This window comes from Perca flavescens, chromosome 22 (assembly GCF_004354835.1).
Source record: "Perca flavescens isolate YP-PL-M2 chromosome 22, PFLA_1.0, whole genome shotgun sequence".
Taxonomy (NCBI): Eukaryota; Metazoa; Chordata; class Actinopteri; order Perciformes; family Percidae; genus Perca; species Perca flavescens.
Window position 1 is genome coordinate 23,944,437 of NC_041352.1, and position 27,991 is coordinate 23,972,427.

Genomic DNA, 27,991 nt, shown 5'->3' on the forward strand with positions numbered 1-27,991 from the left:
ACTGAACTCCCGATTGAATGTTACATTATGTAAAATGTGTGCTTTTGTCTTTTGGAATTTGAATCCCACATGAATCCCACATAGGAACGGTGTCAGGATTAAATTTCTCTTAATTAATCAAATGGTCAACTGACAGAAAACTATTTGCTTCAGTGATTTTTCAAGCAAAAACGGCAAATATTCGCTGGTTCCAGGTTCCTAAACACGATAATTTGAGGCTTTTCTTTGTCGTATGTAATAATAAACTGAATATCTTTGGCTTTTGGACTGCTGATCAGACAAAAGAAGGAATTTAAAAATATTAGCTGGGCTCTGAGAAATCCTAACAAGCATTTTTCACTATTTCCTGACATAATTTGCAGAATAATTCATGAAAATAATCATTAGCTCCAGCAATTACAGAATGCAAATATATTAAATAATTTATAACAAATTGGGGTTTTATATACAGTACTGAAATGACTTAAGGATTATAACTATAATGCATTATGAGGCTCAATATCGATTTTAGAAAATGGCAACAAAAAGTGTGATCAACAAAATTCTTGTAATAGAAAGTGTGATCAACAAAATCCAGGTTTCTCTCACTATATTAATGACTAAAAACTAGTGATGTAATGCTGAATAATGACAGTATTTTCCCTCTGTGTGTGTGTGTGTGTGTGTGTGTGTGTGTGTGTGTGTGTGTGTGTGATGGTCTGGTGTTGCAGCTTTTGCCTTCGGTCAGATTGTACCCTGCTGTAGCAACTTCAGCTCCAAGAAGATCCACGCTATCAAAAAGTGTTTCGAACAAATACCACGACAGAACTGCGACCACGCCTTCCTGTAAGCATTAAATCTGAATTCGGGACACCAGAGAACCCTCAGTAACAACCTCTCTCCCATCTCCCTTCTTGTCTCCACTGTTAGTGTCATTCTAAATTATAAAAACATATATTGTATTATAAGATTCTTCAGCTTCATCTACGTCTAATTTGGTTGCTCAAGGGAATCAGTGAAACGATAAATGTTAGCTTTGTCCCAAACCTACAGTATGTTCTTGATAAGAACAGGGGGGGCAAAATGAAAAATGAAAATGTCTAATTGTTTTGTCTCTGTTTCTAGGATTAAAAACATGTGGGGTAAATGGTTCTGCATCAAACCAGATGCTGCGTGGCTCAAAGAGAAGAGACAGACGGTGAGAATCAGACACACAAAGCATGTCCACATCAGTTTCTTCAGGGAACACAGTGAAGCCTGGGTTCATGGGTTAAATACCAGAGCAGCTAAATCAGTTGCTCGTGACTTTACTTGCACCTACGTAACAAACCAAATCTAAAAACAACAAAGTACGAACTTTCCCACCAAGGTCTGGACCAAAGAAAGTACGGATACAGATTACAGAGATGATACAGACTACTGGACCCAAATCACTTTGGTTACCAAGAAATGTACAAATTTTGAGGTACCATTTTCTGCTAATTTATACTTCTACTCTACTACCTTTCAGAGGGAAATCTTGTACTTTTTACGCCACTTCATTTATCTGAAAGCTTTAGTTACTTTGCAGATTTTACACAGAAAATACAACATGTAACAAATACGTTGTGAACTAGCAAACAGTTTACAAAATAAATTAGTTTGACCTACATTTTCTACGTTTCCTCTTAAGTTTATTTTGCTGATAATACTTCTGTATTTTTGTTTAAGTAAAATAATGAATGCAGGGCTTTTACTTGAAAGTGTATTTTCCAACACTTGTATTCCTACTAGGGCTGTCAAAATAATGCGTTAATTTTGATTAATTAATCTGAGAAAAAATAACGCGCTAAAAAAATAACGCAGATTAATCCATTCTATATTGACGTTTGACCGGAGCAGTTCTAGCCACTATTCAACTGTAAAATGAAGGAGGGAGACGAGAATGTGCTGCCTGGATCATTGATTGGAACATTTAGCTACTTGTTACTTCTTCCTGCCAACCCTGGCTACCGAAATCTGGTGCCCCTGATATGTCTGATCTTCTCTCTGATGCTCTGAGACGGACGATACAGGCAACACAAACACCGCTGCACGTGACGCTAGTTAACACTATACTCGACAGCAGCTAACGTTAGCCTACCGCTAGCTAGTAGCTGGATTAAACAGCTAACGCTAAACGGTGTAAAGTTTGACTGTGTTTTACTGTAGAGGATTCCACACCGGTATGTAACAGTCTGCTAGCCTGACCAGCCAGCTGCCACTAGGGTGCGTCTAGATTTCTAGGCTAACAATCTGCAGCTGCCGTCGGAAAAACAACACAGACGGTGCGTTCAATGAAACTGGTAAACTACAGCCTCATGGTGCATTTGAAGTTATTGTTATATTGTTATTATGTCCTTTTCCCATCTGGTGGTTGTTTTTGTCGTTCAACAGCAATTTACTAGTGAAATAAGTTATTGTTATTGTTATAGATTATTATCAAATCATTTAATTTTGACCATATGGCCTTAGCAATAAACAAGCCCTTCTTTAATGTCACGACTGTTGTTTAGTACCCGTCTTTTTTCTTTTCTTTTTTACTTTCTTAAAAAGTATTGGTTCAGGCACCGTTAATTATGTATGCGATTAATTTTGATTAATTAATCACAGAGTATGTAATTAATTCGATTACATTTTTTAATCGATTGACAGCCCTAATTCCTACGTTTAATTGAGTAAAGGATCTCAGTACTTCTTCCACCTTAATGTACTATTCTAACAATACCTGATAATCACTCACGCATGATTAAGTCTACATCTGTTGAAAAGTACAAATGTGCAAAGTATCTCTTTTCTTTAAAAAAAAAAATAAATAAAAAAAAGTTTCCCACATGCCACCTTGAGCGGTAAAGTCATACATACACCAAACTGGTAAAATACTTGTGATTGGGCCACAACAGCAGAAACAAAGAGTTTGAATTAAAGTGTTGTAAATGGTGCAGAGTCCTGAGCCACATCTGAAGCTGGGGGAGAATCCCATCACAGCGCCTTCCCCTGGTTGGTCGGGTGGGAAGACAAGTACAAGAAACTATAAAGAAACAAATGAACAAGTATTTCCTGATATTTTACAGAGTTTACTAAATGTACATTTCCTCCCCACCCCTCTTGTCTACACCACAGGGAAAGATAACCTGTCCTCCCGATGTGTCGTTTTAAAAGAAGTCCTGGAAGTTGGTGCGGCATGACGAAAAAAGGCTGCAGCAAAGCAGCTACTCCGAACATTTTCTGCTGATTTACTATTTATTCCTTTTATTTTGATAATCCATTTACGTTAATATCTATTTAATTTTATTTATTTATTGTATTTAACTTTATTACAGCTATAAAAACTGAATTGTGTGGCATTATTTTGTAAAGTTGTCGATAAGTTAAAGCAGAGTTGTTCTTTTTTTTAACCTGGAACCAAAAATAAATACATGTTAAATGGATTTAAAAAGGTGATTGACTGGTTTTTCTAGATGCATGATGTCTGGTTTTGGTGGAGATTCACTACATGAATGGGGATTTCTGGGCTGACTCAGTGTCACACGTTTTTCAACTTCTTCCACACCAGACCGGGAAAACCATTTCTTTATGGAGCTGGCTTTGTGCACGGAGGAGTTGTCAGGTTGAAACAGGAAAGGGACAAACACTAATTTTTGCCACAAAACTGAAAGCACACTATATATGTACAGTACAGGCCAAAAGTTTGGACACACCTTCTCATTCGATGCGTTTCCTTTTTATTTTTATGACTATTTACATTGTAGATTCTCACCGAAGGCATCCAAACTATGAATGAACACATATGGAATTATGTACTTAACAAAAAAGTGTGAAATAACTGAAAACATGTCTTGTATTGTAGATTCTTCAAAGTAGCCACCCTTTGCTTTTTTTTATTAATAAGGGAAAAAACTTCCACTAATTAACCCTGAAAAGGCACACCTGTGAAGGTAAAACCATTTCAGGTGACTACCTCATGAAGCTCATTGAGAGAACACCAAGGGTTTGCTGAGTTATCAAAAAAAGCAAAGGGTGGCTACTTTGAGGAATCTAAAATATAAGACATGTTTTCAGTTATTTCACACTTTTTTAAGTACATAATTCCATATGTGTTCATTCATACTTTTGATGCCTTCAGTGAGAATCTACAAACCTGAACATGCATTTCAGGAAATTCAGCACATATACATCACAGTATATGATTGACAAACTCGGCTATCTTCTGGGTGTGGTAGTCTTTGTAAGTGTGCGTGTACCGTCATCACCTCAACACGATTCTTTCAAAGTGATAAAAACACTGCGCATGACAACAACAATGGTTCCTCATTTAGCGTGAATCTGCAGCATAGGAGAGCAGCGCCTCTCTGGTTTCATTCATCATTAGACTTTGGAGAGTTGAGCTCTTTGTAACTGAAGAACGATTCACAGAACCAGGGTCCGTTTGGGTGCCGCCGTTCAGCGTTTGAAGATGTGGACGAGTCTCTCCGTCAGGATCGCTCTGCTCTCTCTGGCTGTTGTGATGCTCTTCGCTGCATCCGAAGGTACAGCTCTTTATTCATTGAATCTGCAGCGTTTGGAATATGGAGTAGGAATGTTTTCACCTTTCGAGGAAGACTGATCTTTATTTGTAATTATGGGTCTGTGCTTTTGTTGCATTCTACCCGCTGCAGCTTTAAGAGAACATTTGACATCTTTGCTTTGGAAAATGATTTGGACGATCAATCGGCTATGAAATCCGCTGCAGATTGGTTCTCTGTGGAACACTCAGTTGACTAACTGTCTCAGCCCTAACTATGTTCATCCTAACTGACTGTGCTACAGTCAACTTTGTATTTTATCATTATTTTGTTTTTTTTTACTTTTCCTCAACCCCTTTTAAAATGAATCGCAGCAATCATATTTTCTCTCTCTCTTTCTCTCTCTCTCTCTCAGAGATGCCACAAATGCAAATACACTGCTGTAATAACATCATACGCCCCAGGCTTATTGAGAAAATCAAGCATTGCTATGAACAAAAAGAGCGACACGGCTGCAAGTACCATGCCTTTATGTAAGTACAGTGTGCTTTAAAAATGTCTAAACATAAATACATCTGGAATTCTACATCTCCCCATTTATTGCTCTGTCATCAAACTAGTGGAGACGTACCTCAAGATACCAGAACCACCAGCCAGTGAACCTCCACAATCTTTTTCTTCTCGACCTCCTTCGCTGCACTTTTTTTCCTGAAATGGAAATAAACTGTTATTTCCGTTGAAATCATCCCAGGTGGAAGAAGTACTCAGAGATGTACTTAAGTATAGGTAGCAGGAGGGTAAAAAGTAAATAAACGTAAGCAAGGAAAAGTCCTGCATTCAAAACTACTCAAGTTAACGTATCAAAATATACTTAAAGTACCAAACGTGAAAGTACACATTATGTATTATATTTAGGGTCAAGTCAAAATTAACACAATAACGAGTTAACGCAAATTCCTTTTAATAAGTTCTGTGATTTGGGCCCCAGGCCGCTCCGTAGTTTTGGGAAATTAGGAAGCGATGCAGCAGTATTGTTGTGGATAGCTAGCAGAAGCAAGGCTCCTTAAGCAGAAATGGATCAAGAAAAGGGGCTTTATAAATGTTCAGTTCAGCTTCAAAGCCTTTCTTGATGGTTCTCCTGACAAGACTAAAGCTATTTGTATGTACTGTCTATGTGAATTGTCGATAAGTTAGTAAATTGAAATACTCAAGTGCCTCAAAATTGTATACAAGTACAGGACTTGAGTAAATATAATTAGATACTTTCCACCACGGGAAATGATAGCAATTTCAGGACCAAATGCAATATAGCAATAAACAAATAAGCATCAACCAATGACAAAACATCCAGGCAATAAACTAAATGTCTAATTGTTTTGTTGGCCTGTTTCTAGGATTATTAAGGACAGCGGTAAACTTTTGTGTGTCGACCCAACTCTCCCGTGGCTAAAAAAACTTCTAAAAGAGGTGAGTATCGACCAATAAAACAGCTCACATGATGTGCTACAGTTAGAGGGTTTGACGAATTAAATTTGTTTCTAAACCCTGCAGGATGACAGGTTTTTAACCTTTGTGAAAATGGTGACTTTCCAAAGCTGTTTTTGACTAAGCTGCTGTTTACTTGCAGCCAGGCAATGTAGACTTTAGTGAAATATACCTAACACGACAAAATAGTGTTATAACTTTACAGCTAAGGATTGCTTCACATTCACAGTCACAATCACATTAGTTCCTAGTTTGGTGAAAAGGACTATGTAATTTGGTACCAAAGAATTTCCCTGATAGAAAAGCCAAGTAAATATTGCATGCTTTCTTGTTGACAAATGTAAATTGTTTGCATGTTCAGCTGACCAGCTGGTTATGTGAGCAAGTAATTGGAATTCATTATTCAGACATGTAACAAATTCAACAAATTGTTGATATATTTCTTGGAAATGATTAGGGAATTACTAAAATAAAATGTTAACAAAGAATATGAAGATTAGTGCATCTGATATAAATGTAATCAATGTTTTAACTTCATTATAACTCTAGTAGGTTTAGGCTTACAGCACATTTGTTGAATAATGCTCAGGTACAAGTGGCTCTTTAAAGACCACTCATGAAGCATCATAAAAAAGTCTAGCAGTACAACTGGTCACTAAAACAAATTCACAAGAATATAACGAACTTCATGTCCATTTCTCGACCTCTTCCTTTTTCCTGCTCCCTCTCTCTCTCTCCACGACAGGAAAAATTAAAGTGTCCTCCAGATATCTCAAAACTACTGATGAAAAGATTCAAAGTCCTGGATGAAGATGATCTGGAATAGCAAAAAACGATGCAACAAAGCAGCTTATTGAGAAAAGTGTTTTTAACTAATTTACTACTTATTGGTATTAAAAACATCTACCTTATTATCTATAGCTTTAAAAAAAATAATTCTGGCATTATTTTATTTTGAAAACTTGTCAATAACAGTAATGGCAGAGTCTGTCTAAAAGTTCATGAGAAAATATGTTTTGAAAAGATAAAAAAACAATGCTTGCAATGTGACGCAATACAATGCAGCAATATAAAATGATATGTCATTCCAGTCTGTTAATCTGTGGCTATGATCAGGGTAGCCAAAACCCAATGTGTTCTCAAACTGCCTGTTTTAACTGATTACCTGATACTTAATTAATAAACCATTGTTGCTACAGCATGTTAACACCTTTTTAGGAAACCCACAGAGACCCTGTGTCATGGTGACGGAACAGATGAAGAAACGAGAAAGAGGTGTTTTCGGCCAAACCCAAATCGTGATATTCAAAAAAGGAAGTTGCTTCACATTAACGTTGGTTTTATAAACGTGGTGTTACTTCACCCCGAACTATAATCTATAATCTGCATTTTACTGAACTGAAGAGAAGGCTAAGAAAGAAAGGTGTTCAGAATGTGAGACTCTAAATAAATATATTATGTCACAGTAGGCAAGACCACGGCAGCAAACCTTTACAACACTTAGATGAATAAGAAACTGTTCACCATTTTGTACACATTCAAAGATTATATGCATTTGGATATTGTAAAAAAATAAATAATGCTCAACTCACACTGAAACTTAGAAGACTTTGAAGACTGGGTGCTGGATCCTAAATGTCGATAATAAGATATAAAAAGGTAATTTGGACAGCACTCCAAGTAATACTGTTTTATTGAAACACGTCTTGAAGATTTGACACCGGGACATACACAAATACAGCAGAAACTGCCTTAGCTGATATTGTACTTTAGTGGTGAAAATTCCCTGACAAAAAAAAACAAAAAAACAATCGAGTTGCAGTGAACTTGGGACTTTCAAAAAAAATTAAAATTTCTGGCATTATTTTTAAAAAGTTGTCAATAACAGTAATGGAAAATGAAAAATAAATAACAGTAATGGAAAATAAATCATTTTAAATGACCTTGTTTGACTGAATTTAGATTTTGTACATGTTTAAGGTCTCCATTTTAGTGCTGTAGTAGGCTGCAATACTGGAACTGCATGAATGGAGTTTTCCGTGCCGAGTCTGTGCAGCAAAATTAAAACCCTGAATCTCTTGAATAATCAGTCAGTGAGGGTTATTCTTAGCCGTCTGGCCCTCAGTGACCACATCTGGTCTAAAAACGTGTGTACGGACACGCATCGGTTTTATCAATGGTGTCAATATGTGAATTACTTAAGCTTTGATATTCATTCCTTCTTCCTTAGCCTGAAGTGTCTTATAACTTAACATTCACTGGTGTTCATTTCACATAAGAGAACAGTGAGGGTTGCTCGTTTTGTTGGAACTAAAATGTGTCACGAGATAAAAAAAAAATGCTTTGCAGATCAACTGTTAGATAATAATATTAATACATTTTATTTATGGGCACCTTTCACGTCACTAAAGGTCACCTTACAACAGTTTACCATATCAACAAGCCAGTGTTGTGTTCACAACTTGTTTGTGCTGCCCCCAAGTGGCCAAATTCATAAGTTACTGCAGATTTAAATATCTTAGATGTAGGATGACATTTTTTTTTGTTAAACCTTAGTCTGACATTTGTGTGGAAATAATTAAAGCAGCAGAATTTAACATTATTAGAAGGGCACAAAGTGCGCAATTCATCCAATCTGCTGAAAATGTTTCACTAAGGCTGCATTCACACCAAATCGGGCGTTGCGGCAATTCACGCAGGGTTGTGCGCGGTGGTGTGGTAGTGCCACTTAAATGGCCCATTTGTGTTTCCATTGTGTCCCCCCCAATTTGTCTCGTCTATTCACCAGTAGGTTATGTGATTGGCCACCGCAGTGTGATGTCCGGTTGCGTTTCTCCAAAAGTTAATATATATATAATGTCAAAAAAGTACTGGTCGAGCACTTGGGTAGCTCACCTGGTAGAGCGTGCACCCCACGTACAAAGGCTCAGTCCTTGCCGCAGCATCTGCAGGTTTGATTCCGACCTGCAGCCATTTGCTGCATGTCATTTCCTCTCTCTCCCCCTTTTCACGTCTAATCTGTCCTCTCAAGTAAAAGCCTAAAATGCCAAAAAATAAAAACAAGTACTGGTTTCAGCTTCTTAATTGTGATTATTTTTTCTGTTTTTCTTAGTCTTCTATGATTGTGAACTGAGTATCTTTTGGTTTTGGACTGTTGGACATTTGAGGCCATCGCCATGGTCTCTGGGAACTTGTGATGGGTTAAGGTTATTCTACAGAATAAAGGATTAATATGTTGTATCTGTTATGTAAAATAAAACTTTGCACCACATGTTTTGGCAAAGGGGGTAATGCCAATCATTTAATGTGTTACTCAAATGAGCTTACTTTATTTTATGGCTCCATTCAACTTTTTCAAGTTAGACCATGTGCACGTACAGTATATGCAGAATGATGAGGCTCTTTCAGGTTTATGGGAGAATATGTTTTGAAAAGATAAGATACAATGTGAAGCAATACAATGCAGCAATATTAAATGACATGTCATTCCAGTCTGTTAATCTGTGGCTATGATCATAGTAGCAAAAACTGCCCGTTTTAACGGATACCTGATAAAACCATTATTGCTACAGCATGTTAACACCTTTTTAGAAAACCCACGGATACACTGTGTCATGGTGATGGACTTGATGAAGAAACGAGAAAGAGGTCCTTTTGGCCAAATCGTGATATTCAAAAAAGAAAGTTGCTTCACAAACGTGGTATCACTTCACCACAGAACTATAATCTATAATCTGCATTTTACTGAATTGAAGAGAAGGCTAAGAAAGAAAGGTGTTCAGAATGTGAGAATCTAAATAAATATATTATGTCATAGTAGGCAAGACTTTGGCAGAAAACTTTACATTTAGATGAATACGAAACTGTTCACCATTTTGTGCACATTCAAAGATTATATGCATTTGGATATTGTAAAGAAAATTTAAATAAAGATTTAACGCTCTACTCACACTTAGAAGACTTTGAAGACTTGGTGCTGGATCCTAAATGTCGATAATAATACATAAAAGGTAATTTGGACAGCACTCCAAGTAATACTTTTTTATTGAAACACGTCTTGAAGATTTGACACCGGGACATAGAAGACTTTGGATCCTAAATGTCGATAATATATAAAAGCAGGGCTCGACATAAGCAATGGCCCAATGGCCCGGGGCCAGTAAAAACGTAAGTCGGGCTAGTTGATTGGCCAGTCACTGGCCCGCACGGGGCTGCTGCATCAGCAAACGTCATACAGAGTGGCATGAATTGCGTGAATGTTAACGTTTAACATTTTCACCTCAGGTAATTTATAACCAATTAATTTGGATACAAGCGTTGCATTTTGGAAGATAGATTGGATTCTGAACAGCGATGCCCACGCCCCACACACCCACACACACACACCCACACACAGATTTGTGTGCGTTACTTCACGCAGCACATGTAACTGACGATACCGAGGATTATTTACCGCCGATGGCGCAGATGAACTAACGCTACACTCCTTACTGTAAGTAGCCTACAATAAAACCTCCATGATTAAAGAGTCAATACTTATCAATACCCACCTACCTGTTCTACAGGCATAAACATGCAGAAACCGATATTTCAGTCTGCTCTGTCCACTCTTGTCCACCACACTGTGCAAACACAGCTCTACTCTGCAAATAGCGACTTTACAAACAAGCTAAAATGAAAGATGTCAGTTTGTAGTCTAACGGTTTATCTTAATTTGCAACCAATCTTGAACTTTGGACAAACTCTTGTAAACGTAGCTGCTGTGTAAACGAGCCATCCTCTCCGCTGGAGAGGTAAACCTGTAGATGTATTATAAGACCAAAACAGATACATGTGGCTACTTAATATGCACGTGAATGACGCCGCGTTCTTCATTCTTGATGATGTTACCGGTTGTATTATTTTGCAACAACATTGTCTTATTTCAAATGAGGCACACAGGACGAATGCTAGCCTGCTTATCAGTCCATTCATCATTACACCTAACCTGACTCCGCCAGATGGATTGCTTTGTATTTGCTCGGCATATCCATCTGGGAACTATCCGTTGGAGAACTTTTGGGAAGGGGCGAAAATACTGGTTAGCTGATTGGATGAACAATCTGTCTATCACCTATGTTGGTGATAGACGGGCCAAATCAACCAATCAGATCCACGAAGCGTATGAAAATATAACCACAAGCCCACCCCTGCTGCTGCAGGCAAAGCATAGCTCGTTAGCTCAGCAAGCAAGCAACAGGTCGGTAAAGGAGATTTGCCGTTTGTGTAACGAGAATTTAGGAATAAAAGACAACATTTCAGGTTCCTGTACATATTCCAAAAGAAGGATCCAAGAGAAAAAAAGCATTAGTGAGCGGCAAACAGAATTAGGGCTACCGCTGTCTGAAAATACTGGTTAGCTGATTGGATAAACATCTGTTAGCTGATTGGATAAACATGTCTATCACCACCTAACCTGCCTCAAAACCAACGCTGATTGGCCCGGTCGTTTGGCAAACTGCTCCAAATTTTCTCTACCTCAAGATGCCAGACTGATCTGCGAGTGGAAAACTGGAGCTCGCGAGATCAGGACGGTCTCACGAGGCTACGTTACAGCTGCTGTTTTCCACAACTTTTCACTTCAGGCTCTTAGACAATGACATTTTTACCTGACAGCAGGCCTTTCTTTCTGTAAGCATTTTCCACCAATCAGGACACTGATTACGTTTCAGTAATCAAGACTTGAACCATCACTCCTTGGTGAACTGCCCCCTAATCTGAGATCATTTTCTAGTTAAGTAGCCTATCTAGTTATCATTATGGATTTTCCATGTTTTTTAGGAGTTTGCTTACACTAATACATGTAAAACAAATATAGCATTTATTTAGTAAGAAAGTGAAAATATCAAACAAGAAGATGCGTATTAGGTATCATTTTATTTTCTTTATTTGAAATGTTCTGCTTAAAAAAATTCTGGCCCTTTGAAAAATGTAATTGATGACCCCTGGTCTAGCTTTGCTGCTAAAGGCACAACATCCAGTGGTAGTGGCTAGCTGGGTTATAACCATTTTCTGAAGCTTCATGGTAGGTGCGGCGTACATTTTCCTGCTTTTTTGTCCTTTGCCAATCACACCTATGATATTTCTGTCAGGGCCAGTAAAAATGTAAAAGGGGCCAGTAAAACTCTGATCTATTGGCCCAGGGGGCCAGTGGGAATTTTTTTTTAATGTTGAGCCCTGATAAAAAGGTAATTTGGACATCACTCCAAGTAATACTTTTTTTTTTTTTTCGTCTTGAAGATTTGACACAGGGCTACACACAAATACAGCAGAAACTGCCTTAGCTGATACTGTACTTTAGTGGTGAAAATTCCCTGACAAAAAACAAAACAATCGACTTGCAGTGAACTTTGGGACTTGTGGTGCCCCTGTGGGTCTGGGGTCCAAGGGCAGTTTGTTACCCAGTTATCCAGCCTTGGTTATATGGTATCCCAGCATGCATTGTGCAAAACTGAGACAACCAGTTGGCTTTTTGTAACATTTCTTAATAAACCCCCTCTTTTTTCTGTTCTAAATTTGGACAATTTGGCTGCAGGTTTTCCTTCGCCCACTTGATGGCGACAAAGTTGTCTGTTGTTTCCACAGACTGGTGGTGTATACGATGTGGGTGGCGTTTGTGTGCTGCTAACCTTCAAAGACTGTTTCAGTGTTGTTGATACATGAAACGCTGCTTCAGAGTTTGTTCCTGACTGAAGACAATGAAAAAGTCTGAGGAAAAAACACTGCACAGTTGACACACGCTCACACAGTGCTAAATGGATTCAAAATTAGATTCTTTTATGTGTAAGACTCACAGTCAATAGTTAATTGTGTCACAGCTTTTCCTTATTTCTTCTACCAAGACAGTTGTGGATAAAGCTGTGACTAATTTTATAAAAAGCACCAGCCAATCACAAGGCTTTGCTACCAATGCAGAGTAAAAACTATTCAAATTATGAACACCACAAAACAAAAAACAAAATAACTCAGATCTTTTCTAAAGTTGCAGCATCAATAGTGAGGGGGCAGCCGTTGTTGAGGTTGAAGTGTTTGCATTTGATGTCGATCATTCGTCACTTCCAGTCAAGTTATTACAGTAAGAAACCCAAAAGCAGCAGGTGTGAAAATAACTCAACTCAAACCCACCATGTTATTGTAATGAGATCTTGGAAATTATCTGTTGCTTTAGTAGAGAATAAACTAGTGTTTAACCGACAAATAATTCAGGTCCAAAATTAGATTTAAAAAATGATTGCTGTATTGATTCCTATGGTGTATCTTAAGAAGTGTTTCTAATATGAGAAAAGTCTAATTTTAGAGATTGTGTAATCAAGTTGAGGTACGCCTTTTCTCTAAACGGTGTAATGCGGTTAAGAATTAAAATTCTACAAACAAAGTTAATAATTTCCAACAAAAGTAAACAATTTCTATCTAAAAGTTAAGCATAAAGATTTATTCCTGACACCGTAAATAGCAGTTTGACAAAACAATTCCAACTCAAGGTCCACTTATTAGCTTTTTCTCTAGCTTTCAATCACGTCGTCAGCATTTCCATCTGCTGATAAAGACCATGTGAGATGGTTGGAAGCTCTGACAAAAGCTAGTAAGTGGGTCTTGAGTTAAGAAACCAGTATCTTGTCCTTCACTCCTTCAATGTACTGTCTTAACAAAGGCATATACGGTACAGTACAGAGGCAAATCTTTATGGAAAGATATAAATATAGTTTTACATTCTGTGAAATAGACATGTGATCAACCAGCAGCACTGTAAAAATGTGAAACATGCTGATCTACTGGCCAGAATGACCACATCCAGTAGCTACTTTCATAGTAGTTTTCATAGTCCAGCCTTCTGCAGACAGTATGTCTGGTTGTTATAGCGATTTGCTGACATGTTGCTAATGAGAAAATGACCACCGTTTCATCACATCCTCGAAACAGAGGTATGAGGAGCATGACACAGCATCTGCCTTTTGTACTAAAAGTATTAGTAAGACACTAAATGCTGGCATCAACGTTAACCCCTGTGAAACGGTATGATTGATGTTGCACATGACCCTGTCCTTCCGAAATTCTGTCTTATGTGGGATAATTACTTCCCCTTTTCTGCCTAAAGCTGATATTTGAGAGGGCAGAAAGTAACTGAGGGGTTTCACAGGAAATACTGTCCTTCCTTGCATGTGGCAAACCATTTAGTCACATTTTCCATTGTACAATGATATTTCTTTAAAACCTTCCATTGAAAACTATTTATATCCTAATCTATATTCATCATTCAGGTTGTCTGACCATTCATCTTTAAAATAGTTTCATGCAATTGGATGATAACATGGTTTAACAGGTCTAATTAAAGCAGACTCATTTACAGATTTAAAAGATATGGCTTATTTTTTTTATCTAAATAAAATCTTTTTTCACCTTTGGCACCAGATGTGATCAACAGATAAAGAAAAGTAACTTTAGATTCAGAAACTGGGGATCAGAAACTTCAGTGAGAATTTGAGAATTTACTTGTGCGGCACGTGATTGCTGGGTTCAGTAATAAACTAGTCAAACAAAGGTAAAAACAATGACTACATAATATTCTGAGATAATTTAGAGAGAAATAACCATTTGCATATTAAACAAATTAGACTAAAAGATGATATAGATACAGTTATAATAATATAAATATTGCAACACTATGCTGCATCTGACACAATTTCAGGGTAGTTATTAGGGCTGCACGATATGAGGAAAATGTGCAAAATGCCCTAATATTGTTGAACATCGCGATAATATTGCTTTTGATAAATAAACAGATTTTAAAATGTACCCAGTTCTGCCTTTTTGCTTTCAGTATTCTGTTAAATGCAGGTTTGTCAAATAAATCTGTTCAGCAGATAAAATACCTGTAATACTGTACTATGATCAATACAGAAAGTTACGTTATTATAAATCTCAATCTTTAATCAGCATTTTGGGGATCATAAACATGCTGTTCTGTACTATACATGTCCTGTTGCACTCATTTAGATCTCATTTGAGCAGATTTCTATCATTCAAACAACTCTGAGTTGTAGTTTAAAACTTTTACAGCCAATTTAATAAAATGAAGGGTTTTATTCGGGCTCGAGTCCATAAATACAGTTAATGGATACAGGCACGGAGAAGTGAAGGCTCGGTTAGCAACGATTAGCTTCGATTACGGGTAGCTCTCCAGTCAGCTCCGGTTAGCTCCATTATAAAAGATATAGAGTGGATGAGACTGCCGCGGAGAGGGGTAACAACCAGACTGATAAATGACGTTTGGGGAGCTTTCACAGAGGTGTGGCCGCGGCGTTTCTACGGTTTTATTAATACAGTTAATACTATCTGCAAGACCACCAGCAGCATGCTACTACGGACGATAGCCTCTGAGCCTGAAGTGCAACATTGATGCTGTCATGCACGCAGCGCACGATTTGTGTCACGCAGCTGGTGTGTCGGACTGTAAATAAAAATATAAAAAAATACACCGTTGTTTGGGAAAAAAAAATGTATTCTCTTCTCCATGTAGGTTGCAACAGAATCCCTTGGCTTAACCATCCTAAAGCATGTTTTACAGTAACCGCAGCCCAGCTGGCGCGAGCATATGTGACGTCATGAAATAGCCGTAACTATTTATCTGACTGTACTCAGGTACGTCACATGCTGCGTGCTCGCTCTCTTGCATTTAGATCAGGCAATGAGACCGAGTACAGAGCTGCAAAGTATGGACTGAGGAAAACCATCACAGCGGCCAAGAGGCAGTACAGAGAGAAGCTGGACAGCTTCTATTCTACTGCTGACTCGGGGCGGATGTGGCAAGGCCTGCAGCACATCACAGACTACAGGACCACCAACAACAACATCACCTTAACAGACAGCCTGCCAGATGACCTCAATATATTTTACACTCGCTTTGAGGCCCCCAGCTACACTGCAGATAGGGGGACCACGCATACCTCGACCACCCAACCCCCTTCCCCTCCACTAACTGTCTCAACAACCCAGGTACACAAAGCTCTGAGGAAGATCAACCCCCACAAAGCAGCAGGACCAGACAACATTCCTGGGCGGGCCCTCAGAGCATGTGCCTACGAGCTAGCTGATGTACTCACTTCCATCTTCAATCTCTCCCTCAGGCAGTGTATCGTTCCTTCGTGCTTTAAGGCCACGATCATCGTCCCCCTGCCTAAGAAGAGCACACCCACCTGCCTGAATGACTACAGGCCAGTGGCACTCCTCATCATGAAGTGTTTCGAAAGAGTGGTGCTGGCCCACATTCAGAACAGCATACCAGACACTCTTGACCCCCTGCAGTATGCCTACCGGCCCAACAGGTCCACCTCGGATGCCATTGCTGCTGCCATTCACTATTCCCTCGCTCACCTGGAAAATAAGGACTCATACCTAAGGATACTTTTCATCGACTATAGCTCCGCCTTCAACACGGTCATCCCCCATAAACTCACTCATCAGCCAGTATCATCACAAACATTGGCACTCCACAGGGTTGTGTACTCAGTCCCATCCTCTACACCCTGTTCACCTACGACTGTGTCGCCTCCCACAAGGACAACATCATCCTGAAGTTCGCGGACGACACCGCAGTGATAGGACGTATCGCTGGCGGTGACGAGGCAGCCTACAGGAGGGAGGTGGCCAGTCTGGTGTCATGGTGCGGAGACAATAATCTCATCCTCAACACGGACAAGACGAAGGAAATGATAGTGGACATGAGTAAGGAGAGGAGAACGCATCAGCCACTGTTCATCCGGGAGCTTGAAGTGGAGAGGGTAAGCAATTTCAAATATCTGGGTGTCCACATCAGTGAAGACCTCACTTGGACACCTCACGTCACGCAGCTGGTCAAGAAGGCCCAACAGCGGCTGTACTTTCTGAGGAGGCTGAGGAGGTTTGGCATGTTGCCTAAGATCCTCAACAACTTCTACAGCTGCGTTATCGAGAGTGTACTGACTAATTGCATTACTGTGTGGTACGGCAGCACTACTGTCATGGACCGCAAACGCCTGCAGAGAGTGGTGAAGACTGCACAGGAGATCACCAGGACTCCACTGCCCTCTCTACAGAACATCTACTATTGCAGAGTCCACAGGAGAGCTGCTTCCCTCCTCAAAGACCCCTCCCACCCCCAGCACGGACTGTTTACACTCTTTTTTCCCCTCTGCCATCAGACTCCTAAACAGCTGATAGGAGTTTGTAACCATGGACATAACTGTTTAACATAACTGTTTAATTTTATTGCCTTATTTAGAACTGCTCTACCTCACTTTTTATTGCTTTTATTAAGAAATGCACTACCTTAACTTTATTGCTTTTAATTGCTTTTATTGCTCCTTTATTGCTTTTTGCTATTCATTTTTTGTATGATACTGTATTTTTTGTATGACATTTAGTGTGGACGGCAAAGTAAGAATTTCATTGTGCAGGGAAACATGCTTTCTATCTGTGCATATGACAATAAACTCTTGAACTATACCCGCGCTGGTACTCGCGACACTAGTTGCAGTCTTCTCCTGAACAGAGGTGGCGCTAATGAGCGAAGGATACTGACGTTGCTCTTTCTACGGACTAGAAGAAGAAGAAAAAGGTAAACTACGGCAGAACTAGCATCATTGACGTCAATGCTTCGATTTGATTCGATGACCTACTTGGTGGGATCAAGCCTTTCATTCACCATAAAAGAGCTCATCTTAACCCAGTAAGTTTACAAGACAGACTTGCAGTCACTCTGAGAGTCCTGGCATCCAGTTGTTGGCGAAATCGTTCAGGTCTCCTGTTTCCGCTTTGTCGCTCACCACTGAAAGAAAGAAAGAAAAAAGAGCCGGATATTACGTCATTTTGACGTCACGATGGCGCGCGCCACCTTGGATGCGGCTAGTATAATTCACCTTTAACTCCGAAAGGCCTCGTCCTTCAGTGGGATGACCTCCTTCACCGCTGGTGTCCACCAACATGTCTTTGCCACCACAACAGGAAACAAAGAGTGCAATGCTGGAAAAAGGAGCCGGATATTACGTCATTTTGACACTCTTAATGTGTGAACTAAAATGTCACAACACAGGGACCTCTGCCAAACACTCTTAGTTAAACCTCGCTGCACTTCTGGGTTTGTCCATCAGCCTCCTCCACCCTCTGGTCCAGTTGCAATATTGTTTGGGATAATTGCATCTTGGACATCCATGACATCCCACTTGGTATCTTAAAATGAAAGGCAGCATACTTTTTATTTCCTGATAGAAATTCATCACTTGTGAATGTATTAGCGAGCAGGTGGGGACAGCACTGAACTCAACCCTTAGTAATTCGCACAAGCGGCCTTCTTGCATCAACTCTGCACTCGTGGTAAACCACAAGCTATGGAGAGATGCTATGTGTGACAGTTTGAATATATAATATAAACAGTAAATAGGATGTCTGTGGTATAAACTGTATATACAACCTGCTCGTAAATATTGCCTTCTATTTCATCCATGCAAACTAATGAGATCAGTAAACAATGTTTTATGCCAACTCAATGCTGCCATTATGCCAGGAAATAAAAATATGCATTTAAAATTGGTCAAGCAGATGCTTAAAATGGTGACAGTTGCAATCAGTTTGGCAGACAGCTACAACATTTGACTCTGACTTGATTAAAGAAAAGGGGAAGTGGTTTACAATTTCATGCAGAGGATGTTATATGTTGAAAAGAGGAAAGACAAGCTTGAGAAGTCTACAGATACAGAGGTATATATACACAGCAGAATAAACACTTCTCAAATCTCACTTTTCTAGCTTCTTAATGGGATCTCTTCAAACTAGTTTCACTCCGAAAGAAAAAAACAAACAGGTGTAGCTATATCTTCTTAGTTAAGACAGTGCAGTGAATTGTGGATGTCAAAGTCAATCAAAAATAATGAGTAAATATTATCCTTGTGCCAATTTCAGTCTATGAGCTAATTCTAACTCATTAATTGACGTCTGCATTCCTTTGTGTGCACATAACTGAGTTTTTGAAACTGTGTCGAACAAAGAATTCACATTCCTTGTGTCAAATATGTCATGAATTGAATGTAAGATAAGGTTAAAATAACCACAGTTGTACCTAATATTGACAAGAGCACAGAACATTTAAAAAGGACACTATTTAAGAAATGCTAATTCCTGTGTTATCCGATTTTTGCTTACACAATACTACGTTTTGTTGAGATTTGTTTTAGACACTGGTTGAGAAATGAAGCTACACATTCCTTTCAAAAGAGTTTTTTTTAAGTGGGAAACTCTCTTTAAGTAAGAAAATAATCCTTTCTGCATGTAAAGCCAAGTGAAAAACACCCCATGTGTTGCAACCGGCAATGAGAAGGAAAGTAGGAAGGAAGTTTGGTTTATTTTAATCGTTTTACCATCAACACCAAGCTAAGCGTTTCCTGCTGGGGAATTTATTCTTAAGACAATTGGGTAACACTTTACTTGAAGGTATCGACATAAGAGTGGCATGACACTGTCACGAACACATGACAGTCATGACACATGAACCCTAACCCTAACTGTAACTTGTCATGACAAAAACCGAATGACACTAAAAGAAGCGTTAGGACTTGTTTATGTTTATGACACGTTCATGACACTGTCATGTCCCTCTTATGTAGATACCTTCAAGTGAAGTGTAACCGACAATTGTCTCAACTCATTTCCTCAGCCCGTTTCTCTGTCTGCTTTGCTGCAAATTTAACTGTTTAGTCCAAAATACTGTGCATACATAATGGAAAATAAGGCAACTTACATGTATGTTTGCTAATAAAAAAAATATAAAAAACATACACAGTAGTAACCTGTAACTTGTAGGAAGTCACAAGGTTTCATGCTCTGAGTCACGTTTTTTAAATGTGTGATTTACTATGAATCTTTGAAAAAAAATAAAAGCTATTTTTTTTTATTTATCTTTTTCATGCTAACATGATGTGTGCAAGCTTGTCTAGACATTACCACCATGCTATCAGCTTCAGTTGTGCAACACCACCCACTTTGCCGCCCCGCCCACAACACTTATTTCTCAGAAAGGCCCTGTCACCAGAATCACATGGTGTCTTAACACCTTCTACAGAGATACTGACTGTTCATTTTAAAAACACTGGAAAGAAAAGAAGAGAGGAGGTGGAGTTGACTGCAAATTAATCACCAACTGTTGGACATCAACGATACACCTGTTTTAGCGACATAGTGCGGTTCATTTTCTGATATGCAAAAACGGAAAAATTAAAGGACCGCTTGGCTCAAACATGTTGGATCAAATTGGGTTAAAACAGCAGAATGGCCTTTAGCTGCAAGGGAGGTTTAGGTCTCACAAGTAAAATTTTTATAGTAAAAACATTGAGCCCAAAGACACTTTTACTTTTACTTTTACATTTAGATCTTACGAGAACACAAACTGAAAGTCAGCAGAGAGTGGAAGGTTCTGCTTTACATTCTGATGCCATAGCCACCTCTTTTGTTTCAACCTTCTTATATTTAGAGAATGTGTGACATGCACCTGCAACACCAAAACAAATTCCTTGTATGTGTAAAACACATACTTGGCAATAAAGCTTTTTCTGATTCCAATTCTCATTTTGGTTGAATAAGAGACATGTCTAATTCAAGCTCCCATTAGAGCTTTTTCACCGTCACAGCTTTGGGTGCACACATGTTTCAGTATACGTGGGTGTCTGTAGTGTTTAGAGAGGTGTGGGAGCAGACAGAGGTCAGCAAAAGGGTTTGATTTGCTGCTCCGATTCATAGTTTTACAGATGTAGTTTTAAAAGCTGCAAGTTCAAACAAAGTAAAACTGACATATGTATTTTTCTTGTTCGGTTTTCGAATTACATTTATGTTTATTTAATATATAAATTTGATTATATTAATTTGAGAAATGTTACAGCCTCCTTAGTCATTCACACAGATCTTGATGTTTAGTTTGTACAGGTGTAGGTTAAGGAGTGTGAATAGGAGTTTTCAAAGCCTGGTGTGAAAAACAAGCAGCAGGCCTAAGACCTCATGTAGATTAATATACTCATTTGTGAAGAATCATGCTCTCTAAACTGTCCTGTAAAAATCTGAAGAAACCTCTTTTGTATGATGTTTGCGTCTAACCGAGATTTTGGACAATACTAAAGAAGCGTGACTAATAATAATACATGAATCATTCTTGACAGTATATTACATATGGGTGGGATTCAGAAGTGCATGTTGAGACATGTTTGGGTGTCAGTGGGCTGGAGCCCATTGTGACTGCACACTGAAGCAACTCCTGCCCAGAATGATTGCCAAATTCTTTAAGACATAAATGTCACAGAAGGGACTTCCTAAAAATGAGAAGTTTGACCTTGAAGGAAAAAAAAAAAGAATTAATAAATTAATCATTTATTTTTTACAGATAAAAGGACAACAAAAGGAAGCTGTTTTTTGGTATTTTAAATTGTTCCTTGTCTTGAAATGAGGCAGATTTCCTCTGAACAGTGACCAGTTTGTAGATTGATTCATATTTTTGCTTTAATAAATGTTCAGATAAAAGCAGTTGCAGCATGAGGATGATCAGGATCTGTGAGGTATCCCTCACACCCCTGCAGACAGACCATCAGGAAAAAACATGACTTAACTTTCCAAACGAAACCATACGCTGCATGATGAAAGTGCATCCTGTCGGTCACTTCATGGAAACCCCCGTACGCGATCCGGTCATTCATTCAGATGAACAGAGAGGAGAGAAAAAGAAAGAAGTGAAGAGATGACTCACCGGAGGGACTGCTTCTGCTTTTTCGGGCCTTTAAGTATCGACGTCTCCAGACGTTTGTCAGTTCATCAAGCTCTCTGGAGAAGAAAGACCAACAGAGATTAATTTATTCAGTATTTATCCATTTAATCTCATATTTATCATTCATTTTTTGAAGATGGAAAACTGTGGAAGCATGTTGAAGAGTGCGCTGGTCGTCATCGTCCTAGTGGCTATGTTTCAGTCGGGATCGGCAGGTGAGATTAAGATTTAGAAACAAAGTACAAGAGCTTTGCCTCCAGTGAGCCAGTTAAAATACTTATGTTATTTTTTATGTTTCCATCCATTGTTAGCAGAGAAGCTGGCATCCTGCTGTACCAAAGTCACCAGCCAGGAGATAACCGAGCCAATCTTAGGATACTTGGTGCAGCGAGCTAACGCTCCATGTGTCCAAGCTGTCATGTAAGTACAAAGAGCAACGCTTTATGTAATAATTTCGCTTTTCAACTTTATTTCTTTGCATTTGCCATAAACTGACATATCTATAGTTAGGGCTGGGCGATATGGAGAAAATCAGATATCACAATATTCTTGACCAAATACATCGATATTGATATTGCAACGATATCGTAGGGTTGACAATAGGTGCTTACACAAAATATCTTTTACAATAACATTTTCAATAATGTTGTATAAAGTGAAATTATAGAGAAAAAAAAATGTCCAGCTATATACTGACTATGTTTACATGCATGCTAAAAAATATTGTGATGTTAAAACAAATGTAAATTAGATTTCCTCAAAATTTTTCACAACAGATTTTCTGAATAAGTTAGTATGTGATTATTATCAATTTAGACAACGTATTTGTATATCACGATATCTTGATATATCATTTCATAAATAAATTATCATATTGAATTATTGCCCAGCCCTATCCACAACACAGAATATTAATACTATACCAAGAGAAAGAGTCTGGACAGTACTAACGTTGCATTTGTTGTCATCCCTGCAGCTTTCAAACAAAGTCAAGTCTTTTCTGCAGTTATGTGAGAGCTCCCTGGGTTAAACCCAAGATTGTTGCATTTGAGTAAGTTGTTTTTTTTATTACCTCTGATTTACTCACACGTCTCGACACTCATTCGTTCAATCCCCAAACGTAGTGTCTAATATATTTATGTCATCTATTTTCTTTCTCACAGGAAAGCAAAAGCTCAGGCTGCTGCTTCGTCTGTGGCCCCCTCAACTCCTGTCTCCCTCCTCTCCATCATCACATCCACTGCCTCCCCTTCTTCATCCTCCACTCCTCCTTCTTCTTCCTCCTCCTCCTCCTCTCTCCCTCTTTCCTCCTCCTCTTTCCCCTCCTCAACTCTTCCCGCTTCCTCCTCCTTTCGCCTTCTTTCCTCCTCCTCTCTTCCTGCTTCATCCTCCTCTCTCCCTGCTTCCTCCTCCTCTCTCCCTCTTTTCTCCTCCTCTTTTCCCTCCTCCCCGACCACGCCCGAGATGCCTGCTGGTGAAACCTTTTCGACGGCGGATAGCAGCGTCTCCGCCTCCAGCCAATGAAGACTGAATCTGTCAAGACTTTTGCAATCACGGCCTCGAACCTAATGCAAACCAATGTTGGAAATAGCACTTGAAAACAGGATTATATTAAATTATTATGTTGAATATTTAGTTTCTTTCAATGCCGTTAGGAGTGAAATTATTTATTAGTTTAATTTAATTGACCAGCGCTTATAAAAGTATTCATGTATTTATTACCAAGAGTATTTATCAATGTTTACAAGTTACTGTGTACAACGTCATGATAATAGGAACAGAAATATGCTTTGAGCTATTTATTTGTTAACTTGTGAATTTGTGAAACCATGAAAACATGACATTGGTCAGAAATAAATGTTGCACACACGATCCTGCTTTCGGTATTCATCTGTTTATCTGCATCTCATCGGACTTCCTTCTGACATTTTCTCTGCAAAATGCAAGAAGCTATAAGAATATAGCACAGTTTTTACCCAGCTAAAGATCAACATGAAACATGCGATATGGCTGCTGCTGCTGCTGGCTAACAGCGGTCTTTGGAATCGGCTTTGAGTTCAGCTTTTCTTTGAGAAAAGAACAAAGAACGGCACTGAAGTCATTCTTAAAGGGGTGATAGAATGCAAAACCGATTTTACTCCATCATAGTTGAATAACTACAGTTCGGTGGGTAAATAGGAGATACATGGAAGCTCAACATCCCATTGACATCTCTTTATTATGAAAATCTCATATTTTGAAACTGCTGCTGAAAACTGGCGAATCTCAACAAAGCTAGTTGCTTATGTAAGCATCTCAAAACCTTTACCTTTGTCACGCCCATGGGTGTATTAAGAGAACGGTCACGCCCCAACATTTACATAGGCTACACAACTGACCTGAGATCAGGTAGTCTTCTGAATCTAGGTCACGCAGATCTCTGCTATTCCATTACAAAATTCACTTCTGAAACTTTTTTATGAGAGAAATCAACTATGTAAAGTTCAAATATGGGCCATTTTTTACGAAAATGGATGGCTTATAGCAAATTTTGTCCGACTGTGTGTAGGAGTTCAGCGGCCGGTGCTGCCTGGGTTGCTACATCACCACTCTGCCAGTCCTCCTTTATAGACCCCGGCCTGCTGTGAGCTCAATTGAGCTCCGTCACGGCCGGCAGCCCGGTGCTCAATACCCGCGCAAACCCACCCTTTTCTGGGTGACTGGACTACCAAACACCGCTGCCCTGACAGAGCTCCAGGGCCTGCAGCTCGCTGTTCTCCCTCCCCTCTTCCTGCTAAATGGCCGGTGTGTGACTGAGAGCGCGGTCAGCGAGCTTGTTACGCCCGCAATCTCTTACTGCAGGTTCCAGTTAATCTTATAATGGATATGTGTGTTGAGTTATTCAAACAAACAATCGGGGAAATAAACGCCTCTTGTCCGCGAGTCTCATTGATAGAGCCCGCGGTGAGCTGGAGTCCATCAATGAGAGCTAGATAGCCTCCTCCTAACGAGACCTCTGACATTCACAAAAACGCATTCAATTGAAATCCGAAATCGGACAAGTGTTAGCTAAGCTTTGTAAGACCTTGGGGAACCTGTAATATACATGCCGTGACGAAATTCATTTCCCATTGTATTCAATGGGACACATAGCTAGCTAGCTGTTCCTCCTAACAAGACCCCCGGCGTTCACAAAAATGCCTTAATTTGAAATCGGACACAACAGTTAGTTTTATAAGACCTTGGGGTAAATGTTATATAAGTGGCATGACGAAATTCAAACTGTAAATATACTATAGTTATGCCAAAAGTGTAGCTAGCTGGACACAATCGTTTCCCCATTGTATTCAATGGGAAACATAGCTAGCCAGCTGCTCCACCTAGCAAGACCCCTCACGGTCATAAAAAATGCCTTACATTCAAATCGGACACAACAGTTAGCTTTGTAAGACCTTGGCCATATTACATATGGGTGGGAGTTCAGAAGTGCATGTTGAGACATGTTTGGGTGTCAGTGGGCTAGAGCCCATTGTGACTGCACACTGAAGCAACTCCTGCCCAGAATGATTGCCAAATTCTTTAAGACATAAATGCCACAGAAGTGACTTCCTAAAAATGAGAAAAAAAGAAAAAATCTTAATCATTTATTTTTTACAGATAAGGACAAAGAAAGGAAGCTGTTTTTTGGCATTTTAAATTGTTCCTTTTCTTGAAATGAGGCAGATTTCCTCTGAACAGTGACCAGGTTGTTGATTGATTCATATTTTTGTCTTAGATAATGCTTTAATAAATGTTCAGATAAAAGCAGTTGCAGCATGAGGATGATCAGGGCCTGTGAGGTATCCCTCACATCCCTGCAGACAGACCATCAAGAAAAAACATGACTTAACTTTCCAAACAAAACCATGATGAAAGTGCATCCTGTCGGTCACTTCATGGAAACCCCCGTACGCGATCCGGTCATTCATTCAGATGAACAGAGAGGAAAGAAAAAGAAAGTGAAGAGATAACTCACCGGAGGGACTGCTTCTGCTTTTTCGGGCCTTTAAGTATCGACGTCTCCAGACGTTTGTCAGTTCATTAAGCTCTCTGGAGAAGAAAGACCAAAAGAGGCACTCCATCGGTTTCCTGCTAAGAACCATGGCCTCAGATTTAGAAGTGCTGATCCTCATCCCAACCGCTTCACACTCGGCTGCAAACCGATCCAGTGAGTGCTGAAGGTCACAGGCCGATGATGCCATCAGGATCACATCATCTGCAAAAAGCAGCGATGGAGATCCCCAGCCCACCGAACTGCAACCCCTCTCCACCCCGACTATGCCTTGATATCCTGTCCATAAATGTTACAAACAGGATTGGTGACAAAGCGCACCCCTGGCGGAGGCCAACCCTCACCTGAAACGAGTCCGACTTACTGCCGAGAACCCAGACACAGCTCTCACTTTGGTCGTACAGAGATTGGATGGCCCTGAGAAGGGACCCCCTCACCCCATACTCCCGCAGCACCTCCCACCGTATCTCCCGGGGGACCCGGTCATACGCCTTCTCCAGATCCACAAAACACATGTAGACTGGTTGGGCATACTCCCAGGCTCCCTCCAGGATCCTTGCGAGAGTAAAGATCTGGTCCGTTGTTCCACGACCAGGACGGAATCCGCATTGTTCCTCCTCAACCTGAGGTTCAACTATCGACCGAACCCTCCTTTCCAGCACCTTGGAGTAGAATTTACCGAGGAGGCTGAGAAGTGTGATACCCCTGTAATTGGCACACACCCTCTGGTCCCCCTTTTTGAAAAGGGGAACCACCACCCCGGTCTGCCACTCCTTAGGCACCGTCCCAGACTTCCACGCAATGTTGAAGAGGCATGTCAACCAAGACAACCCCTCCACACCGAGGGCCTTAAGCATTTCTGGACGGATCTCATCAATCCCTGGGGCTTTGCCACTGTGGAGTTGTTTAACTACCTCGGTGACTTCCACCTGGGAAATTGACAATGATTCCCCATCATCCTCCAGCTCTGCCTCTAACATAGAGGGCGTATTAGTCGGATTTAGGAGTTCCTCAAAGTGCTCCTTCCACCGCCCTATTACCTCCTCAGTTGAGGTCAACAGTGTCCCATCCTTACTGTACACAGCTTGGATGGTTTCCCGCTTCCCCCTCCTGAGGTGGCAAACGGTTTTCCAGAAGCACCTTGGTGCCGACCGAAAGTCCTTCTCCATGTCTTCTCCAAACTTCTCCCACACCCGCTGGTTTGCCTCTTTCACGGCAGAGGCTGCAGCCCTTCGGGCCCCTCGGTACCCTGCTACTGCCTCCGGAGTCCTCTGGGGTAACATATCCCGAACAGACTCCTTCTTCAGTCGGACAGCTTCCCTGACCACCGGTGTCCACCACGGTGTTCGTGGGTTACCGCCCCTTGAGGCACCCAAGACCCTAAGACCACAGCTCCTAGCCGCGGCTTCAGCAATGGAAACTTTGAACATTGTCCACTCGGGTTCAATGCCCCCAGCTTCCACAGGGATGCACGAAAAGCTCCGCCGGAGGTGTGAGTTGAAAGTCTGTCGGACAGGGGCCTCCTCCAGACGTTCCCAATTTACCCGCACTACCCGTTTGGGCTTACCAGGTCTGTCCAGAGTCTTCCCCCACCCCCTGACCCAACTCACCACCAGATGGTGATCAGTTGACAGCTCTGCCCCTCTCTTCACCCGAGTGTCCAAAACACACTGCCTCAGATCAGATGAAACGATTATAAAATCGATCATTGATCTTTGGCCTAGGGTGCTCTGGTACCAAGTACACTTATGAGCATCCCTATGTTCAAACATGGTGTTCGTTATAGACAATCCATGACTAGCACAGAAGTCCAACAACAACCACTCTCGTTTAGATCAGGGAGGCCGTTCCTCCCAATCGCGCCTCTCCATGTGTCTCCATCATTGCCCACGTGTGCGTTGAGAACCCCCAGCAGAACAATGGAGTCCCCACTGGAGCCCCATACAGGACTCCACTCAAGGTCTCCAAGAACCCGATACAGCAAAAGTGTAATCTATCAACTAGCTCCGCTATCTTCTTCGTTGCTCTGCTTGGTTGTAGCGTGCAGAGGGAATTTGAAAGACAGCCGTTTATCCCGGCCCTTTGATTGAGCCCTGCCAATGGTGAGTTCCCAGACCCAACATCTTGATGTGGATCTGCCTTGGCAGGCTAAAAGAGGCT

General features: G+C 40.3%; 1 protein-coding gene across 4 annotated transcripts in view; it reads right to left on the bottom strand.

Annotated features, from left to right (window-relative positions):
• The window catches only part of msl2b (MSL complex subunit 2b), a 60,809-nt gene that overhangs the window by 15,202 nt on the left and 17,616 nt on the right, over nucleotides 1-27,991 (bottom strand). The window contains exons 2-5 of one of the 4 annotated variants that reach the window (XM_028569453.1): nucleotides 21,784-21,857; nucleotides 8,883-9,025; nucleotides 7,580-7,618; nucleotides 5,134-5,210 (exon numbers count right to left, since the gene is read on the bottom strand). The gene's annotated coding sequence lies outside the window, so the exon portion shown is untranslated. Of the gene's footprint in view, nucleotides 1-5,133; nucleotides 5,211-6,672; nucleotides 6,689-7,579; nucleotides 7,619-8,882; nucleotides 9,026-21,783; nucleotides 23,077-25,795; nucleotides 25,954-27,991 lie in introns of those variants that run through there. The other 3 variants (XM_028569452.1, XM_028569451.1, XM_028569454.1) reach the window with 3 other exon arrangements.